The 17471-nt window shown below is 34.9% G+C and overlaps 19 non-coding genes across 19 annotated transcripts; all 19 read left to right on the plus strand.

Annotated features, from left to right (window-relative positions):
• Window positions 1-67: 67 nt before the first annotated feature.
• TRNAT-CGU (transfer RNA threonine (anticodon CGU)) lies at window positions 68-141 on the plus strand. The gene has a single exon. It is a non-coding gene; the product is annotated as a tRNA-Thr (tRNA).
• Window positions 142-866: 725 nt separating this feature from the next.
• TRNAT-CGU (transfer RNA threonine (anticodon CGU)) lies at window positions 867-940 on the plus strand. The gene has a single exon. It is a non-coding gene; the product is annotated as a tRNA-Thr (tRNA).
• A 611-nt stretch (window positions 941-1551) lies between these two features.
• On the plus strand, window positions 1552-1625 carry TRNAT-CGU (transfer RNA threonine (anticodon CGU)). The gene has a single exon. It is a non-coding gene; the product is annotated as a tRNA-Thr (tRNA).
• A 725-nt stretch (window positions 1626-2350) lies between these two features.
• Window positions 2351-2424, plus strand: TRNAT-CGU (transfer RNA threonine (anticodon CGU)). The gene has a single exon. It is a non-coding gene; the product is annotated as a tRNA-Thr (tRNA).
• Window positions 2425-3149: 725 nt separating this feature from the next.
• Window positions 3150-3223, plus strand: TRNAT-CGU (transfer RNA threonine (anticodon CGU)). The gene has a single exon. It is a non-coding gene; the product is annotated as a tRNA-Thr (tRNA).
• A 1524-nt stretch (window positions 3224-4747) lies between these two features.
• TRNAT-CGU (transfer RNA threonine (anticodon CGU)) lies at window positions 4748-4821 on the plus strand. Its single transcript has one exon. It is a non-coding gene; the product is annotated as a tRNA-Thr (tRNA).
• Window positions 4822-5544: 723 nt separating this feature from the next.
• TRNAT-CGU (transfer RNA threonine (anticodon CGU)) lies at window positions 5545-5618 on the plus strand. Its single transcript has one exon. It is a non-coding gene; the product is annotated as a tRNA-Thr (tRNA).
• A 723-nt stretch (window positions 5619-6341) lies between these two features.
• Window positions 6342-6415, plus strand: TRNAT-CGU (transfer RNA threonine (anticodon CGU)). The gene has a single exon. It is a non-coding gene; the product is annotated as a tRNA-Thr (tRNA).
• Window positions 6416-7138: 723 nt separating this feature from the next.
• Window positions 7139-7212, plus strand: TRNAT-CGU (transfer RNA threonine (anticodon CGU)). The gene has a single exon. It is a non-coding gene; the product is annotated as a tRNA-Thr (tRNA).
• A 732-nt stretch (window positions 7213-7944) lies between these two features.
• Window positions 7945-8018, plus strand: TRNAT-CGU (transfer RNA threonine (anticodon CGU)). The gene has a single exon. It is a non-coding gene; the product is annotated as a tRNA-Thr (tRNA).
• Window positions 8019-8741: 723 nt separating this feature from the next.
• Window positions 8742-8815, plus strand: TRNAT-CGU (transfer RNA threonine (anticodon CGU)). The gene has a single exon. It is a non-coding gene; the product is annotated as a tRNA-Thr (tRNA).
• A 723-nt stretch (window positions 8816-9538) lies between these two features.
• Window positions 9539-9612, plus strand: TRNAT-CGU (transfer RNA threonine (anticodon CGU)). Its single transcript has one exon. It is a non-coding gene; the product is annotated as a tRNA-Thr (tRNA).
• Window positions 9613-10344: 732 nt separating this feature from the next.
• TRNAT-CGU (transfer RNA threonine (anticodon CGU)) lies at window positions 10345-10418 on the plus strand. Its single transcript has one exon. It is a non-coding gene; the product is annotated as a tRNA-Thr (tRNA).
• A 724-nt stretch (window positions 10419-11142) lies between these two features.
• TRNAT-CGU (transfer RNA threonine (anticodon CGU)) lies at window positions 11143-11216 on the plus strand. The gene has a single exon. It is a non-coding gene; the product is annotated as a tRNA-Thr (tRNA).
• Window positions 11217-11948: 732 nt separating this feature from the next.
• TRNAS-CGA (transfer RNA serine (anticodon CGA)) lies at window positions 11949-12022 on the plus strand. The gene has a single exon. It is a non-coding gene; the product is annotated as a tRNA-Ser (tRNA).
• A 722-nt stretch (window positions 12023-12744) lies between these two features.
• TRNAT-CGU (transfer RNA threonine (anticodon CGU)) lies at window positions 12745-12818 on the plus strand. Its single transcript has one exon. It is a non-coding gene; the product is annotated as a tRNA-Thr (tRNA).
• A 732-nt stretch (window positions 12819-13550) lies between these two features.
• On the plus strand, window positions 13551-13624 carry TRNAT-CGU (transfer RNA threonine (anticodon CGU)). Its single transcript has one exon. It is a non-coding gene; the product is annotated as a tRNA-Thr (tRNA).
• Window positions 13625-14348: 724 nt separating this feature from the next.
• TRNAT-CGU (transfer RNA threonine (anticodon CGU)) lies at window positions 14349-14422 on the plus strand. The gene has a single exon. It is a non-coding gene; the product is annotated as a tRNA-Thr (tRNA).
• Window positions 14423-16637: 2215 nt separating this feature from the next.
• On the plus strand, window positions 16638-16711 carry TRNAT-CGU (transfer RNA threonine (anticodon CGU)). Its single transcript has one exon. It is a non-coding gene; the product is annotated as a tRNA-Thr (tRNA).
• The last annotated feature ends 760 nt before the right edge of the window (window positions 16712-17471 follow it).

Consider the following 17471-nt stretch of genomic DNA (forward strand, 5'->3'; position numbering starts at 1 on the left):
ATGCTACAAATTTTCATAGCAGTTTTCTGAAAAAGCATAATAATAAATATTCACATATGGATCATGTGGTGCTGTAGCTTAGTTGGTTAAAGCGCCTGTCTCGTAAACAGGAGATCTTGAGTTCAACTCTCAGCAGTACCTTGTTTTCATCTTCTCAAGAATAAGCTTCCTATCTTAAAGCAGGTGTTTTACCTGTGTGCAAACTCAAATTTGCCATTGTTCCAGCCCTACTCATAGTGCAATTGTGAGATTAAGTATCTCATCTAAATGCTGACAAGGAAGTAAGACTGCTTCAAGCTTGACAATTTAACCAATGGATTTTATTTTGAAATGCCTCCACTTTCCGCATCTGACTCTCTAAGCAGTCTTTCCAATATATCACATCTTTTTGTGATTTAGCCAAGTTGGTCAAAGAGCCTGTTTAGTAAATAGAAAATCTTGATTTCAAATGTCAGCAGTGCTTTCCTTTCTTCATGTCAGTTTGGGGCTGTTAGCCGAAAAAGAGGACTTTCACTTTTGTTTGACATCAAACATGTCTTTCCCAAAGCCCTAATAAAGTGCTATTGAGAGAAAAAAACTTTCTGCTTTTGAAATGCTCTAAAAGGAATTAGATGAAATAAGTTTCTTTAGAGAATATAGGATGGCTTCAAGCATTACAAATTAAAACCAGTGGAATTTGAGTGAAAAAAAAAATTTGCTTTTGAAATGCTCTAAAAGGAATTAGATGAAATAACTTTCTTTAGAGAATATAGGATGGGCTCAAGCATTACAAATTAAAACCAGTGGAATTACACATTAGATGCTACAAATTTTCATAGCAGTTTTCTGAAAAAGCAGAATAATAAATATTCACATATGGATCATGTGGTGCTGTGGCTTAGTTGGTTAAAGCGCCTGTCTCGTAAACAGGAGATCCAGAGTTCAACTCTCAGCAGTACCTTGTTTTCATCTTCTCAAGAATAAGCTTCCTATCTTAAAGCAGGTGTTTTACCTGAGTGCAAACTCAAATTTGCCATTGTTCCAGCCCTACTGATAGTGCAATTGTGAGATTAAGTATCTCATCTAAATGCTGAAAAGGAAGTAAGACTGCTTCAAGCTTGACAATTTAACCAATGGATTTTATTTTGAAATGCCTCCATTTTCCGCATCTGACTCTCTAAGCAGTCTTTCCAATATATCACATCTTTTTGTGATTTAGCCAAGTTGGTCAAAGAGCCTGTTTAGTAAACAGAAAATCTTGATTTCGAATGTCAGCAGTGCTTTCCTTTCTTCATGTCAGTTTGGGCTGTTAGCCGAAAAAGAGGACTTTCACTTTTGTTTGACATCAAACATGTCTTTCCCAAAGCCCTAATAAAGTGCAATTGAGAGAAAAAAACTTTCTGCTTTTGAAATGCTCTAAAAGGAAGTAGATGAAATAAGTTTCTTTAGAGAATATAGGATGGCTTCAATCATTACAAATTAAAACCAGTGGAATTACACATTAGATGCTACAAATTTTCATAGCAGTTTTCTGAAAAAGCAGAATAATAAATATTCACATTTGGATCATGTGGTGCTGTGGCTTAGTTGGTTAAAGCGCCTGTCTCGTAAACAGGAGATCCTGAGTTAAACTCTCAGCAGTACCTTGTTTTCATCTTCTCAAGAATAAGCTTCCTATCTTAAAGCAGGTGTTTTACCTGAGTGCAAACTCAAATTTGCCATTGTTCCAGCCCTACTGATAGTGCAATTGTGAGATTAAGTATCTCATCTAAATGCTGAAAAGGAAGTAAGACTGCTTCAAGCTTGACAATTTAACCAATGGATTTTATTTTGAAATGCCTCCACTTTCCGCATTTGACTCTCTAAGCAGTCTTTCCAATATATCACATCTTTTTGTGATGTAGCCAAGTTGGTCAAAGAGCCTGTTTAGTAAACAGAAAATCTTGATTTCGAATGTCAGCAGTGCTTTCCTTTCTTCATGTCAGTTTGGGGCTGTTATTCGAAAAAGAGGACTTTCACTTTTGTTTGACATCAAACATGTCTTTCCCAAATCCCTAATAAAGTGCAATTGAGAGAAAAAAACTTTCTGCTTTTGAAATGCTCTAAAAGGAATTAGATGAAATAAGTTTCTTTAGAGAATATAGGATGGCTTGAAGCATTACAAATTAAAACCAGTGGAATTTGAGTGAAAAAAAAAATTTGCTTTTGAAATGCTCTAAAAGGAATTAGATGAAATAACTTTCTTTAGAGAATATAGGATGGGCTCAAGCATTACAAATTAAAACCAGTGGAATTACTCATTAGATGCTACAAATTTTCATAGCAGTTTTCTGAAAAAGCAGAATAATAAATATTGACATATGGATCATGTGGTGCTGTGGCTTAGTTGGTTAAAGCGCCTGTCTCGTAAACAGGAGATCCTGAATTCAACTCTCAGCAGTACCTTGTTTTCATCTTCTCAAGAATAAGCTTCCTATCTTAAAGCAGGTGTTTTACCTGTGTGCAAACTCAAATTTGCCATTTTTCCAGCCCTACTGATAGTGCAATTGTGAGATTAAGTATCTCATCTAAATGCTGAAAAGGAAGTAAGACTGCTTCAAGCTTGACAATTTAACCAATGGATTTTATTTTGAAATGCCTCCACTTTCCGCATCTGACTCTCTAAGCAGTCTTTCCAATATATCACATCTTTTTGTGATGTAGCCAAGTTGGTCAAAGAGCCTGTTTAGTAAACAGAAAATCTTGATTTCGAATGTCAGCAGTGCTTTCCTTTCTTCATGTCAGTTTGGGGCTGTTAGTCGAAAAAGAGGACTTTCACTTTTGTTTGACATCAAACATGTCTTTCCCAAATCCCTAATAAAGTGCAATTGAGAGAAAAAAACTTTCTGCTTTTGAAATGCTCTAAAAGGAATTAGATGAAATAAGTTTCTTTAGAGAATATAGGATGGCTTCAAGCATTACAAATTAAAACCAGTGGAATTTGAGTGAAAAAAAAAATTTGCTTTTGAAATGCTCTAAAAGGAATTAGATGAAATAACTTTCTTTAGAGAATATAGGATGGGCTCAAGCATTACAAATTAAAACCAGTGGAATTACACATTAGATGCTACAAATTTTCATAGCAGTTTTCTGAAAAAGCAGAATAATAAATATTCACATATGGATCATGTGGTGCTGTAGCTTAGTTGGTTAAAGCGCCTGTCTCGTAAACAGGAGATCCTGAATTCAACTCTCAGCAGTTCCTTGTTTTCATCTTCTCAAGAATAAGCTTCCTATCTTAAAGCAGGTGTTTTACCTGTGTGCAAACTCAAATTTGCCATTTTTCCAGCCCTACTGATAGTGCAATTGTGAGATTAAGTATCTCATCTAAATGCTGAAAAGGAAGTAAGACTGCTTCAAGCTTGACAATTTAACCAATGGATTTTATTTTGAAATGCCTCCACTTTCCGCATCTGACTCTCTAAGCAGTCTTTCCAATATATCACATCTTTTTGTGATGTAGCCAAGTTGGTCAAAGAGCCTGTTTAGTAAACAGAAAATCTTGATTTCGAATGTCAGCAGTGCTTTCCTTTCTTCATGTCAGTTTGGGGCTGTTAGTCGAAAAAGAGGACTTTCACTTTTGTTTGACATCAACCATGTCTTTCCCAAATCCCTAATAAAGTGCAATTGAGAGAAAAAAACTTTCTGCTTTTGAAATGCTCTAAAAGGAATTAGATGAAATAAGTTTCTTTAGAGAATATAGGATGGCTTCAAGCATTACAAATTAAAACCAGTGGAATTTGAGTGAAAAAAAAAATTTACTTTTGAAATGCTCTAAAAGGAATTAGATGAAATAACTTTCTTTAGAGAATATAGGATGGGCTCAAGCATTACAAATTAAAACCAGTGGAATTACACATTAGATGCTACAAATTTTCATAGCAGTTTTCTGAAAAAGCAGAATAATAAATATTCACATATGGATCATGTGGTGCTGTGGCTTAGTTGGTTAAAGCGCCTGTCTAGTAAACAGGAGATCCTGAATTCAACTCTCAGCTGTACCTTGTTTTCATCTTCTCAAGAATAAGCTTCCTATCTTAAAGCATGTGTTTTACCTGTGTGCAAACTCAAATTTGCCATTTTTCCAGCCCTACTCATAGTGCAATTGTGAGACTAAGTATCTCATCTAAATGATGAAAAGGAAGTAAGACTGCTTCAAGCTTGACAATTTAACCATTGGATTTTATTTTGAAATGCCTCCACTTTCCGCATCTGACTCTCTAAGCAGTCTTTCCAATATATCACATCTTTTTGTGATTTAGCCAAGTTGGTCAAAGAGCCTGTATAGTAAACAGAAAATCTTGATTTCGAATGTCAGCAGTGCTTTCCTTTCATCATGTCAGTTTGGGGCTGTTAGCCGAAAAAGAGGACTTTCATTCTTGTTTGACATCAAACATGTCTTTCCCAAAGCCCTAATAAAGTGCAATTGAGAGAAAAAAACTTTCTGCTTTTGAAATGCTCTAAAAGGAATTAGATGAAATAAGTTTCTTTAGAGAATATAGGATGGCTTCAAGCATTACAAATTAAAACCAGTGGAATTTGAGTGAAAAAAAAAATTTGCTTTTGAAATGCTCTAAAAGGAATTAGATGAAATAACTTTCTTTAGAGAATATAGGAAGGGCTCAAGCATTACAAACTAAAACCAGTGGAATTACACATTAGATGCTACAAATTTTCATAGCAGTTTTCTGAAAAAGCATAATAATAAATATTCACATATGGATCATGTGGTGCTGTAGCTTAGTTGGTTAAAGCGCCTGTCTCGTAAACAGGAGATCTTGAGTTCAACTCTCAGCAGTACCTTGTTTTCATCTTCTCAAGAATAAGCTTCCTATCTTAAAGCAGGTGTTTTACCTGTGTGCAAACTCAAATTTGCCATTGTTCCAGCCCTACTCATAGTGCAATTGTGAGATTAAGTATCTCATCTAAATGCTGACAAGGAAGTAAGACTGCTTCAAGCTTGACAATTTAACCAATGGATTTTATTTTGTAATTCCTCCACTTTCCGCATCTGACTCTCTAAGCAGTCTTTCCAATATATCACATCTTTTTGTGATTTAGCCAAGTTGGTCAAAGAGCCTGTTTAGTAAACAGAAAATCTTGATTTCGAATGTCAGCAGTGCTTTCCTTTCTTCATGTCAGTTTGGGGCTGTTAGCCGAAAAAGAGGACTTTCACTTTTGTTTGACATCAAATATGTCTTTCCCAAAGCCCTAATAAAGTGCAATTGAGAGAAAAAAACTTTCTGCTTTTAAAATGCTCTAAAAGGAATTAGATGAAATAAGTTTCTTTAGAGAATATAGGATGGCTTCAATCATTACAAATTAAAACCAGTGGAATTTAAGTAAAAAAAATTTTGCTTTTGAAATGCTCTAAAAGGAATTAGATGAAATAACTTTCTTTAGAGAATATTGGATGGGCTCAAGCATTACAAATTAAAACCAGTGGAATTACACATTAGATGCTACAAATTTTCATAGCAGTTTTCTGAAAAAGCAGAATAATAAATATTCACATATGAATCATGTGGTGCTGTGGCTTAGTTGGTTAAAGCGCCTGTCTCGTAAACAAGAGATCCTGAGTTCAACTCTCAGCAGTACCTTGTTTTCATCTTCTCAAGAATAGGCTTCCTATCTTAAAGCAGGTGTTTTACCTGTGTGCAAACTCAAATTTGCCATTGTTCCAGCCCTACTCATAGTGCAATTGTGAGATTAAGTATCTCATCTAAATGCTGAAAAGGAAGTAAGACTGCTTCAAGCTTGACAATTTAACCAATGGATTTTATTTTGAAATGCCTCCACTTTCCGCATCTGACTCTCTAAGCAGTCTTTCCAATATATCACATCTTTTTGTGGTTTAGCCAAGTTGGTCAAAGATCCTGTTTAGTAAACAGAAAATCTTGATTTCGAATGTCAGCAGTGCTTTCCTTTCTTCATGTCAGTTTGGGGCTGTTAGACGAAAAAGAGAACTTTCACTTTTGTTTGACATCAAACATGTCTTTCCCAAAGCCCTAATAAAGTGCAATTGAGAGAAAAAAACTTTCTGCTTTTGAAATGCTCTAAAAGGAATTAGATGAAATAAGTTTCTTTAGAGAATATAGGATGGCTTCAATCATTACAAATTAAAACCAGTGGAATTTAAGTAAAAAAAAATTTGCTTTTGAAATGCTCTAAAAGGAATTAAATGAAATAACTTTCTTTAGAGAATATAGGATGGGCTCAAGCATTACAAATTAAAACCAGTGGAATTACACATTAGATGCTACAAATTTTCATAGCAGTTTTCTGAAAAAGCCGAATAATAAATATTGACAGATGGATCATGTGGTGCTGTAGCTTAGTTGGTTAAAGCGCCTGTCTCGTAAACAGGAGATCCTGAGTTCAACTCACAGCAGTACCTTGTTTTCATCTTCTCAAGAATAAGCTTCCTATCTTAAAGCAGGTGTTTTACCTGTGTGCAAACTCAAATTTGCCATTGTTCCAGCCCTACTCATAGTGCAATTGTGAGATTAAGTATCTCATCTAAATGCTGAAAAGGAAGTAAGACTTCTTCAAGTTTGACAATTTAGCCAATGGATTTTATTTTGAAATTCCTCCATTTTCCGCATCTGACTCTCTAAGCAGTCTTTCCAATATATCGCATCTTTTTGTGATTTAGCCAAGTTGGTCAAAGAGCCTGTTTAGTAAACAGAAAATCTTGATTTCGAATGTCAGCAGTGCTTTCCTTTCTTTATGTCAGTTTGGGGCTGTTAGCCGAAAAAGAGGACTTTCACTTTTGTTTGACATCAAACATGTATTTCCCAAAGCCCTAATAAAGTGCAATTGAGAGAAAAAAACTTTCTGCTTTTAAAATTCTCTAAATGGAATTAGATGAAATAAGTTTCTTTAGAGAATATAGGATGGCTTCAAGCATTACAAATTAAAACCAGTGGAATTTGAGTGAAAAAAAAATTGCTTTTGAAATGCTCTAAAAGGAATTAGATGAAATAACTTTCTTTAGAGAATATAGGATGGTCTCAAGCATTACAAATTAAGACCAGTGGAATTACACATTAGATGCTACAAATTTTCATAGCAGTTTTCTGAAAAAGCAGAATAATAAATATTCACATATGGATCATGTGGTGCTGTGGCTTAGTTGGTTAAAGCGCCTGTCTCGTAAACATGAGATCCTGAGTTCAACTCTCAGCAGTACCTTGTTTTCATCTTCTCAAGAATAAGCTTCCTATCTTAAAGCAGGTGTTTTACCTGTGTGCAAACTCAAATTTGCCATTGTTCCAGCCCTACTCATAGTGCAATTGTGAGAATAAGTATCTCGTCTAAATGATGAAAAGGAAGTAAGACTGCTTCAAGCTTGACAATTTAACCAATGGATTTTATTTTGAAATGCCTCCATTTTCCGCATCTGACTCTCTAAGCAGTCTTTCCAATATATCGCATCTTTTTGTGATTTAGCCAAGTTGGTCAAAGAGCCTGTTTAGTAAACAGAAAATCTGAATGTCGAAAATCGAATGTCAGCAGTGCTTTCCTTTCTTCATGTCAGTTTGGGGCTGTTAGCCGAAAAAGAGGACTTTCACTTTTGTTTGACATCAAACATGTCTTTCCCAAATCCCTAATAAAGTGCAATTGAGAGAAAAAAACTTTCTGCTTTTGAAATGCTCTAAAAGGAATTAGATGAAATAAGTTTCTTTAGAGAATATAGGATGGCTTCAAGCATTACAAATTAAAACCAGTGGAATTTGAGTGAAAAAAAAAATTTGCTTTTGAAATGCTCTAAAAGGAATTAGATGAAATAACTTTCTTTAGAGAATATAGGATGGGCTCAAGCATTACAAATTAAGACCAGTGGAATTACACATTAGATGCTACAAATTTTCATAGCAGTTTTCTGAAAAAGCAGAATAATAAATATTCACATATGGATCATGTGGTGCTGTGGCTTAGTTGGTTAAAGCGCCTGTCTCGTAAACAGGAGATCCTGAGTTCAACTCTCAGCAGTACCTTGTTTTCATCTTCTCAAGAATAGGCTTCCTATCTTAAATCAGGTGTTTTACCTGTGTGCAAACTCAAATTTGCCATTGTTCCAGCCCTACTCATAGTGCAATTGTGAGATTAAGTATCTCATCTAAATGCTGAAAAGGAAGTAAGACTGCTTCAAGTTTGACAAATTAGCCAATGGATTTTATTTTGAAATTCCTCCATTTTCCGCATCTGACTCTCTAAGCAGTCTTTCCAATATTTCGCATCTTTTTGTGATTTAGCCAAGTTGGTCAAAGAGCCTGTTTAGTAAACAGAAAATCTTGATTTCGAATGTCAGCAGTGCTTTCCTTTCTTCATGTCAGTTTGGGGCTGTTAGCCGAAAAAGAGGACTTTCACTTTTGTTTGACATCAAATATGTCTTTCCCAAAGCCCTAATAAAGTGCAATTGAGAGAAAAAAACTTTCTGCTTTTAAAATGCTCTAAAAGGAATTAGATGAAATAAGTTTCTTTAGAGAATATAGGATGGCTTCAATCATTACAAATTAAAACCAGTGGAATTTAAGTAAAAAAAATTTTGCTTTTGAAATGCTCTAAAAGGAATTAGATGAAATAACTTTCTTTAGAGAATATTGGATGGGCTCAAGCATTACAAATTAAAACCAGTGGAATTACACATCAGATGCTACAAATTTTCATAGCAGTTTTCTGAAAAAGCAGAATAATAAATATTCACATATGAATCATGTGGTGCTGTGGCTTAGTTGGTTAAAGCGCCTGTCTCGTAAACAGGAGATCCTGAGTTCAACTCTCAGCAGTACCTTGTTTTCATCTTCTCAAGAATAGGCTTCCTATCTTAAAGCAGGTGTTTTACCTGTGTGCAAACTCAAATTTGCCATTGTTCCAGCCCTACTCATAGTGCAATTGTGAGATTAAGTATCTCATCTAAATGCTGAAAAGGAAGTAAGACTGCTTCAAGCTTGACAATTTAACCAATGGATTTTATTTTGAAATGCCTCCACTTTCCGCATCTGACTCTCTAAGCAGTCTTTCCAATATATCACATCTTTTTGTGGTTTAGCCAAGTTGGTCAAAGATCCTGTTTAGTAAACAGAAAATCTTGATTTCGAATGTCAGCAGTGCTTTCCTTTCTTCATGTCAGTTTGGGGCTGTTAGCCGAAAAAGAGAACTTTCACTTTTGTTTGACATCAAACATGTCTTTCCCAAAGCCCTAATAAAGTGCAATTGAGAGAAAAAAACTTTCTGCTTTTGAAATGCTCTAAAAGGAATTAGATGAAATAAGTTTCTTTAGAGAATATAGGATGGCTTCAATCATTACAAATTAAAACCAGTGGAATTTAAGTAAAAAAAAATTTGCTTTTGAAATGCTCTAAAAGGAATTAAATGAAATAACTTTCTTTAGAGAATATAGGATGGGCTCAAGCATTACAAATTAAAACCAGTGGAATTACACATTAGATGCTACAAATTTTCATAGCAGTTTTCTGAAAAAGCCGAATAATAAATATTGACAGATGGATCATGTGGTGCTGTAGCTTAGTTGGTTAAAGCGCCTGTCTCGTAAACAGGAGATCCTGAGTTCAACTCATAGCAGTACCTTGTTTTCATCTTCTCAAGAATAAGCTTCCTATCTTAGAGCAGGTGTTTTACCTGTGTGCAAACTCAAATTTGCCATTGTTCCAGCCCTACTCATAGTGCAATTGTGAGATTAAGTATCTCATCTAAATGCTGAAAAGGAAGTAAGACTTCTTCAAGCTTGACAATTTAACCAATGTATTTTATTTTGAAATGCCTCCACTTTCCGCATCTGACTCTCTAAGCAGTCTTTCCAATATATCGCATCTTTTTGTGATTTAGCCAAGTTGGTCAAAGAGCCTGTTTAGTAAACAGAAAATCTGAATGTCGAAAATCGAATGTCAGCAGTGCTTTCCTTTCTTCATGTCAGTTTGGGGCTGTTAGCCGAAAAAGAGGACTTTCACTTTTGTTTGACATCAAACATGTCTTTCCCAAATCCCTAATAAAGTGCAATTGAGAGAAAAAAACTTTCTGCTTTTGAAATGCTCTAAAAGGAATTAGATGAAATAAGTTTCTTTAGAGAATATAGGATGGCTTCAAGCATTACAAATTAAAACCAGTGGAATTTGAGTGAAAAAAAAAAATTGCTTTTGAAATGCTCTAAAAGGAATTAGATGAAATAACTTTCTTTAGAGAATATAGGAAGGGCTCAAGCATTACAAACTAAAACCAGTGGAATTACACATTAGATGCTACAAATTTTCATAGCAGTTTTCTGAAAAAGCAGAATAATAAATATTCACATATGGATCATGTGGTGCTGTGGCTTAGTTGGTTAAAGCGCCTGTCTCGTAAACAGGAGATCCTGAGTTCAACTCTCAGCAGTACCTTGTTTTCATCTTCTCAAGAATAGGCTTCCTATCTTAAATCAAGTGTTTTACCTGTGTGCAAACTCAAATTTGCCGTTGTTCCAGCCCTACTCATAGTGCAATTGTGAGATTAAGTATCTCATCTAAATGCTGAAAAGGAAGTAAAACTGCTTCAAGTGTGACAATTTAGCCAATGGGTTTTATTTTGAAATTCCTCCATTTTCCGCATCTGACTCTCTAAGCAGTCTTTCCAATATATCGCATCTTTTTGTGATTTAGCCAAGTTGGTCAAAGAGCCTGTTTAGTAAACAGAAAATCTTGATTTCGAATGTCAGCAGTGCTTTCCTTTCTTCATGTCAGTTTGGGGCTGTTAGCCGAAAAAGAGGACTTTCACTTTTGTTTGACATCAAACATGTATTTCCCAAAGCCCTAATAAAGTGCAATTGAGAGAAAAAAACTTTCTGCTTTTAAAATGCTCTAAAAGGAATTAGATGAAATAAGTTTCTTTAGAGAATATAGGATGGCTTCAAGCATTACAAATTAAAACCAGTGGAATTTGAGTGAAAAAAAAAATTGCTTTTGAAATGCTCTAAAAGGAATTAGATGAAATAACTTTCTTTAGAGAATATAGGATGGGCTCAAGCATTACAAATTAAGACCAGTGGAATTACACATTAGATGCTACAAATTTTCATAGCAGTTTTCTGAAAAAGCAGAATAATAAATATTCACTTATGGATCATGTGGTGCTGTGGCTTAGTTGGTTAAAGCGCCTGTCTCGTAAACATGAGATCCTGAGGTCAACTCTCAGCAGTACCTTGTTTTCATCTTCTCAAGAATAAGCTTCCTATCTTAAAGCAGGTGTTTTACCTGTGTGCAAACTCAAATTTGCCATTGTTCCAGCCCTACTCATAGTGCAATTGTGAGACTAAGTATCTCGTCTAAATGATGAAAAGGAAGTAAGACTGCTTCAAGCTTGACAATTTAACCAATGGATTTTATTTTGAAATGCCTCCATTTTCCGCATCTGACTCTCTAAGCAGTCTTTCCAATATATCGCAACTTTTTGTGATTTAGCCAAGTTGGTCAAAGAGCCTGTTTAGTAAACAGAAAATCTGAATGTCGAAAATCGAATGTCAGCAGTGCTTTCCTTTCTTCATGTCAGTTTGGGGCTGTTAGCCGAAAAAGAGGACTTTCACTTTTGTTTGACATCAAACATGTCTTTCCCAAATCCCTAATAAAGTGCAATTGAGAGAAAAAAACTTTCTGCTTTTGAAATGCTCTGAAAGGAATTAGATGAAATAAGTTTCTTTAGAGAATATAGGATGGCTTCAAGCATTACAAATTAAAACCAGTGGAATTTGAGTGAAAAAAAAAATTTGCTTTTGAAATGCTCTAAAAGGAATTAGATGAAATAACTTTCTTTAGAGAATATAGGATGGGCTCAAGCATTACAAATTAAGACCAGTGGAATTACACATTAGATGCTACAAGTTTTCATAGCAGTTTTCTGAAAAAGCAGAATAATAAATATTCACATATGGATCATGTGGTGCTGTGGCTTAGTTGGTTAAAGCGCCTGTCTCGAAAACAGGAGATCCTGAGTTCAACTCTCAGCAGTACCTTGTTTTCATCTTCTCAAGAATAGGCTTCCTATCTTAAATCAGGTGTTTTACCTGTGTGCAAACTCAAATTTGCCATTGTTCCATCCCTACTCATAGTGCAATTGTGAGATTAAGTATCTCATCTAAATGCTGAAAAGGAAGTAAGACTGCTTCAAGTTTGACAATTTAGCCAATGGATTTAATTTTGAAATTCCTCCATTTTCCGCATCTGACTCTCTAAGCAGTCTTTCCAATATATCGCATCTTTTTGTGATTTAGCCAAGTTGGTCAAAGAGCCTGTTTAGTAAACAGAAAATCTTGATTTCGAATGTCAGCAGTGCTTTCCTTTCTTCATGTCAGTTTGGGGCTGTTAGCCGAAAAAGAGGACTTTCACTTTTGTTTGACATCAAACATGTCTTTCCCAAAGCCCTAATAAAGTACAATTGAGAGAAAAAACTTTCTGCTTTTAAAATGCTCTAAAAGGAATTAGATGAAATAAGTTTCTTTAGAGAATATAGGATGGCTTCAAACATTACAAATTAAAACCAGTGGAATTTAAGTAAAAAAAAATTTGCTTTTGAAATGCTCTAAAAGGAATTAAATGAAATAACTTTCTTTAGAGAATATAGGATGGGCTCAAGCATTACAAATTAAAACCAGTGGAATTACACATTAGATGCTACAAATTTTCATAGCAGTTTTCTGAAAAAGCCGAATAATAAATATTGACAGATGGATCATGTGGTGCTGTAGCTTAGTTGGTTAAAGCGCCTGTCTCGTAAACAGGAGATCCTGAGTTCAACTCATAGCAGTACCTTGTTTTCATCTTCTCAAGAATAAGCTTCCTATCTTAAAGCAGGTGTTTTACCTGTGTGCAAACTCAAATTTGCCATTGTTCCAGCCCTACTCATAGTGCAATTGTGAGATTAAGTATCTCATCTAAATGCTGAAAAGGAAGTAAGACTTCTTCAAGCTTGACAATTTAACCAATGTATTTTATTTTGAAATGCCTCCACTTTCCGCATCTGACTCTCTAAGCAGTCTTTCCAATATATCGCATCTTTTTGTGATTTAGCCAAGTTGGTCAAAGAGCCTGTTTAGTAAACAGAAAATCTGAATGTCGAAAATCGAATGTCAGCAGTGCTTTCCTTTCTTCATGTCAGTTTGGGGCTGTTAGCCGAAAAAGAGGACTTTCACTTTTGTTTGACATCAAACATGTCTTTCCCAAATCCCTAATAAAGTGCAATTGAGAGAAAAAAACTTTCTGCTTTTGAAATGCTCTAAAAGGAATTAGATGAAATAAGTTTCTTTAGAGAATATAGGATGGCTTCAAGCATTACAAATTAAAACCAGTGGAATTTGAGTGAAAAAAAAAAATTGCTTTTGAAATGCTCTAAAAGGAATTAGATGAAATAACTTTCTTTAGAGAATATAGGAAGGGCTCAAGCATTACAAACTAAAACCAGTGGAATTACACATTAGATGCTACAAATTTTCATAGCAGTTTTCTGAAAAAGCAGAATAATAAATATTCACATATGGATCATGTGGTGCTGTGGCTTAGTTGGTTAAAGCGCCTGTCTCGTAAACAGGAGATCCTGAGTTCAACTCTCAGCAGTACCTTGTTTTCATCTTCTCAAGAATAGGCTTCCTATCTTAAATCAGGTGTTTTACCTGTGTGCAAACTCAAATTTGCCGTTGTTCCAGCCCTACTCATAGTGCAATTGTGAGATTAAGTATCTCATCTAAATGCTGAAAAGGAAGTAAAACTGCTTCAAGTTTGACAATTTAGCCAATGGATTTTATTTTGAAATTCCTCCATTTTCCGCATCTGACTCTCTAAGCAGTCTTTCCAATATATCGCATCTTTTTGTGATTTAGCCAAGTTGGTCAAAGAGCCTGTTTAGTAAACAGAAAATCTTGATTTCGAATGTCAGCAGTGCTTTCCTTTCTTCATGTCAGTTTGGGGCTGTTAGCCGAAAAAGAGGACTTTCACTTTTGTTTGACATCAAACATGTATTTCCCAAAGCCCTAATAAAGTGCAATTGAGAGAAAAAAATTTTCTGCTTTTAAAATGCTCTAAAAGGAATTAGATGAAATAAGTTTCTTTAGAGAATATAGGATGGCTTCAAGCATTACAAATTAAAACCAGTGGAATTTGAGTGAAAAAAAAAATTGCTTTTGAAATGCTCTAAAAGGAATTAGATGAAATAACTTTCTTTAGAGAATATAGGATGGGCTCAAGCATTACAAATTAAGACCAGTGGAATTACACATTAGATGCTACAAATTTTCATAGCAGTTTTCTGAAAAAGCAGAATAATAAATATTCACATATGGATCATGTGGTGCTGTGGCTTAGTTGGTTAAAGCGCCTGTCTCGTAAACATGAGATCCTGAGTTCAACTCTCAGCAGTACCTTGTTTTCATCTTCTCAAGAATAAGCTTCCTATCTTAAAGCAGGTGTTTTACCTGTGTGCAAACTCAAATTTGCCATTGTTCCAGCCCTACTCATAGTGCAATTGTGAGACTAAGTATCTCGTCTAAATGATGAAAAGGAAGTAAGACTGCTTCAAGCTTGACAATTTAACCAATGGATTTTATTTTGAAATGCCTCCATTTTCCGCATCTGACTCTCTAAGCAGTCTTTCCAATATATCGCATCTTTTTGTGATTTAGCCAAGTTGGTCAAAGAGCCTGTTTAGTAAACAGAAAATCTGAATGTCGAAAATCGAATGTCAGCAGTGCTTTCCTTTCTTCATGTCAGTTTGGGGCTGTTAGTCGAAAAAGAGGACTTTCACTTTTGTTTGACATCAAACATGTCTTTCCCAAATCCCTAATAAAGTGCAATTGAGAGAAAAAAACTTTCTGCTTTTGAAATGCTCTAAAAGGAATTAGATGAAATAAGTTTCTTTAGAGAATATAGGATGGGCTCAAGCATTACAAATTAAAACCAGTGGAATTACACATTAGATCCTACAAATTTTCATAGCAGTTTTCCGAAAAAGCAGAATAGTAAATATTCACACATGGAATTTGTGGTTCTGTGGCTTAGTTGGTTAATGCGCCTGTCTCGTAAACAGGATATCCTGAGTACAACTCTCAGCAGTACCTTGTTTTCATCTTCTCAAGAATAAGCTTCCTATCTTAAAGCATGTGTTTTACCTGTGTGCAAACTCAAATTTGCCATTGTTCCAGCCCTACTGATAGTGCAATTGTGAGATTAAGTATCTCATCTAAATGCTGAAAAGGAAGTAAGACTGCTTCAAGCTTGACAATTTAAATAATGGATTTTATTTTGAAATGCCTCCACTTTCCGCATCTGACTCTCTAAGCAGTCTTTCCAATATATCACATCTTTTTGTGATGTAGCCAAGTTGGTCAAAGAGCCTGTTTAGTAAACAGAAAATCCTGATTTCGAATGTCAGCAGTGCTTTCCTTTCTTCATGTCAGTTTGGTGCTGTTAGTCGAAAAATAGGACTTTCACTTTTGTTTGACATCAAACATGTCTTTCCCAAATCCCTAATAAAGTGCAATTGAGAGAAAAAAACTTTCTGCTTTTGAAATGCTCTAAAAGGAATTAGATGAAATAAGTTTCTTTAGAGAATATAGGATGGCTTCAAGCATTACAAATTAAAACCAGTGGAATTTGAGTGAAAAAAAAAAATTGTTTTTGAAATGCTCTAAAAGGAATTAGATGAAATAACTTTCTTTAGCGAATATAGGATGGCTTCAATCATTACAAATTAAAACCAGTGGAATTACACATTAGATGCTACAAATTTTCATAGCAGTTTTCCGAAAAAGCAGAATAGTAAATATTCACACATGGAATTTGTGGTTCTGTGGCTTAGTTGGTTAATGCGCCTGTCTCGTAAACAGGAGATCCTGAATTCAACTCTCAGCCGTACCTTGTTTTCATCTTCTCAAGAATAAGCTTCCTATCTTAAAGCAGGTGTTTTACCTGTGTGCAAACTCAAATTTGCCATTTTTCCAGCCCTACTGAGAGTGCAATTGTGAGATTAAGTATCTCATCTAAATGCTGAAAAGGAAGTAAGATTGCTTCAAGCTTGACAATTTAACCAATGGATTTTATTTTGAAATGCCTCCACTTTCCGCATCTGACTCTCTAAGCAGTCTTTCCAATATATCACATCTTTTTGTGATATAGCCAAGTTGGTCAAAGAGCCTGTTTAGTAAATAGAAAATCTTGATTTCGAATGTCAGCAGTGCTTTTCTTTCTTCATGTCAGTTTGGGGCTGTTAGCCGAAAAAGAGGACTTTCACTTTTGTTTGACATCAAACATGTCTTTCCCAAATCCCTAATAAAGTGCAATTGAGAGAAAAAAACTTTCTGCTTTTGAAATGCTCTAAAAGGAATTAGATGAAATTAGTTTCTTTAGAGAATATAGGATGGCTTCCATCATTACAAATTAAAACCAGTGGAATTTAAGTAAAAAAAATTTTGCTTTTGAAATGCTCTAAAAGGAATTAGATGAAATAACTTTCTTTAGAGAATATAGGATGGGCTCAAGCATTACAAATTAAAACCAGTGGAATTACACATTAGATGCTACAAATTTTCATAGCAGTTTTCTGAAAAAGCAGAATAATAAATATTCACATATGGATCATGTGGTGCTGTGGCTTAGTTGGTTAAAGCGCCTGTCTCGTAAACAGGAAATCCTGAGTTCAACTCTCAGCAGTACCTTGTTTTCATCTTCTCAAGAATAAGCTTCCTATCTTAAAGCAGGTGTTTTACCTGTGCGCAAACTCAAATTTGCCATTGTTCCAGCCCTACTGATAGTGCAATTGTGAGATTAAGTATCTCATCTAAATGCTGAAAATGAAGTAAGACTGCTTCAAGCTCGACAATTTAACCAATGGATTTTATTTTGAAATGCCTCCACTTTCCGCATCTGACTCTCTAAGCAGTCTTTCCAATATATATCATCTTTTTGTGATGTAGCCAAGTTGGTCAAAGAGCCTGTTTAGTAAACAGAAAATCTTGATTTCGAATGTCAGCAGTGCTTTCCTTTCTTCATGTCAGTTTGGGGCTGTGAGTCGAAAAAGAGGACTTTCACTTTTGTTTGACATCAAACATGTCTTTCCCAAATCCCTAATAAAGTGCAATTGAGAGAAAAAAACTTTCTGCTTTTGAAATGCTCTAAAAGGAATTAGATGAAATAAGTTTCTTTAGAGAATATAGGATGGCTTCAAGCATTACAAATTAAAACCAGTGGAATTTGAGTGAAAAAAAAATTTGCTTTTGAAATGATCTAAAAGGAATTAGATGAAATAACTTTCTTTAGAGAATATAGGATGGGCTCAAGCATTACAAATTAAAACCAGTGGAATTACACATTAGATGCTACAAATTTTCATAGCAGTTTTCTGAAAAAGCAGAATAATAAATATTCACATATGAATCATGTGGTGCTGTGGCTTAGTTGGTTAAAGCGCCTGTCTTG

This window comes from Dendrobates tinctorius, unplaced genomic scaffold (assembly GCF_039654945.1).
Source record: "Dendrobates tinctorius isolate UK_male_01 unplaced genomic scaffold, ASM3965494v1 ptg000254l, whole genome shotgun sequence".
NCBI lineage: Eukaryota > Metazoa > Chordata > Amphibia > Anura > Dendrobatidae > Dendrobates > Dendrobates tinctorius.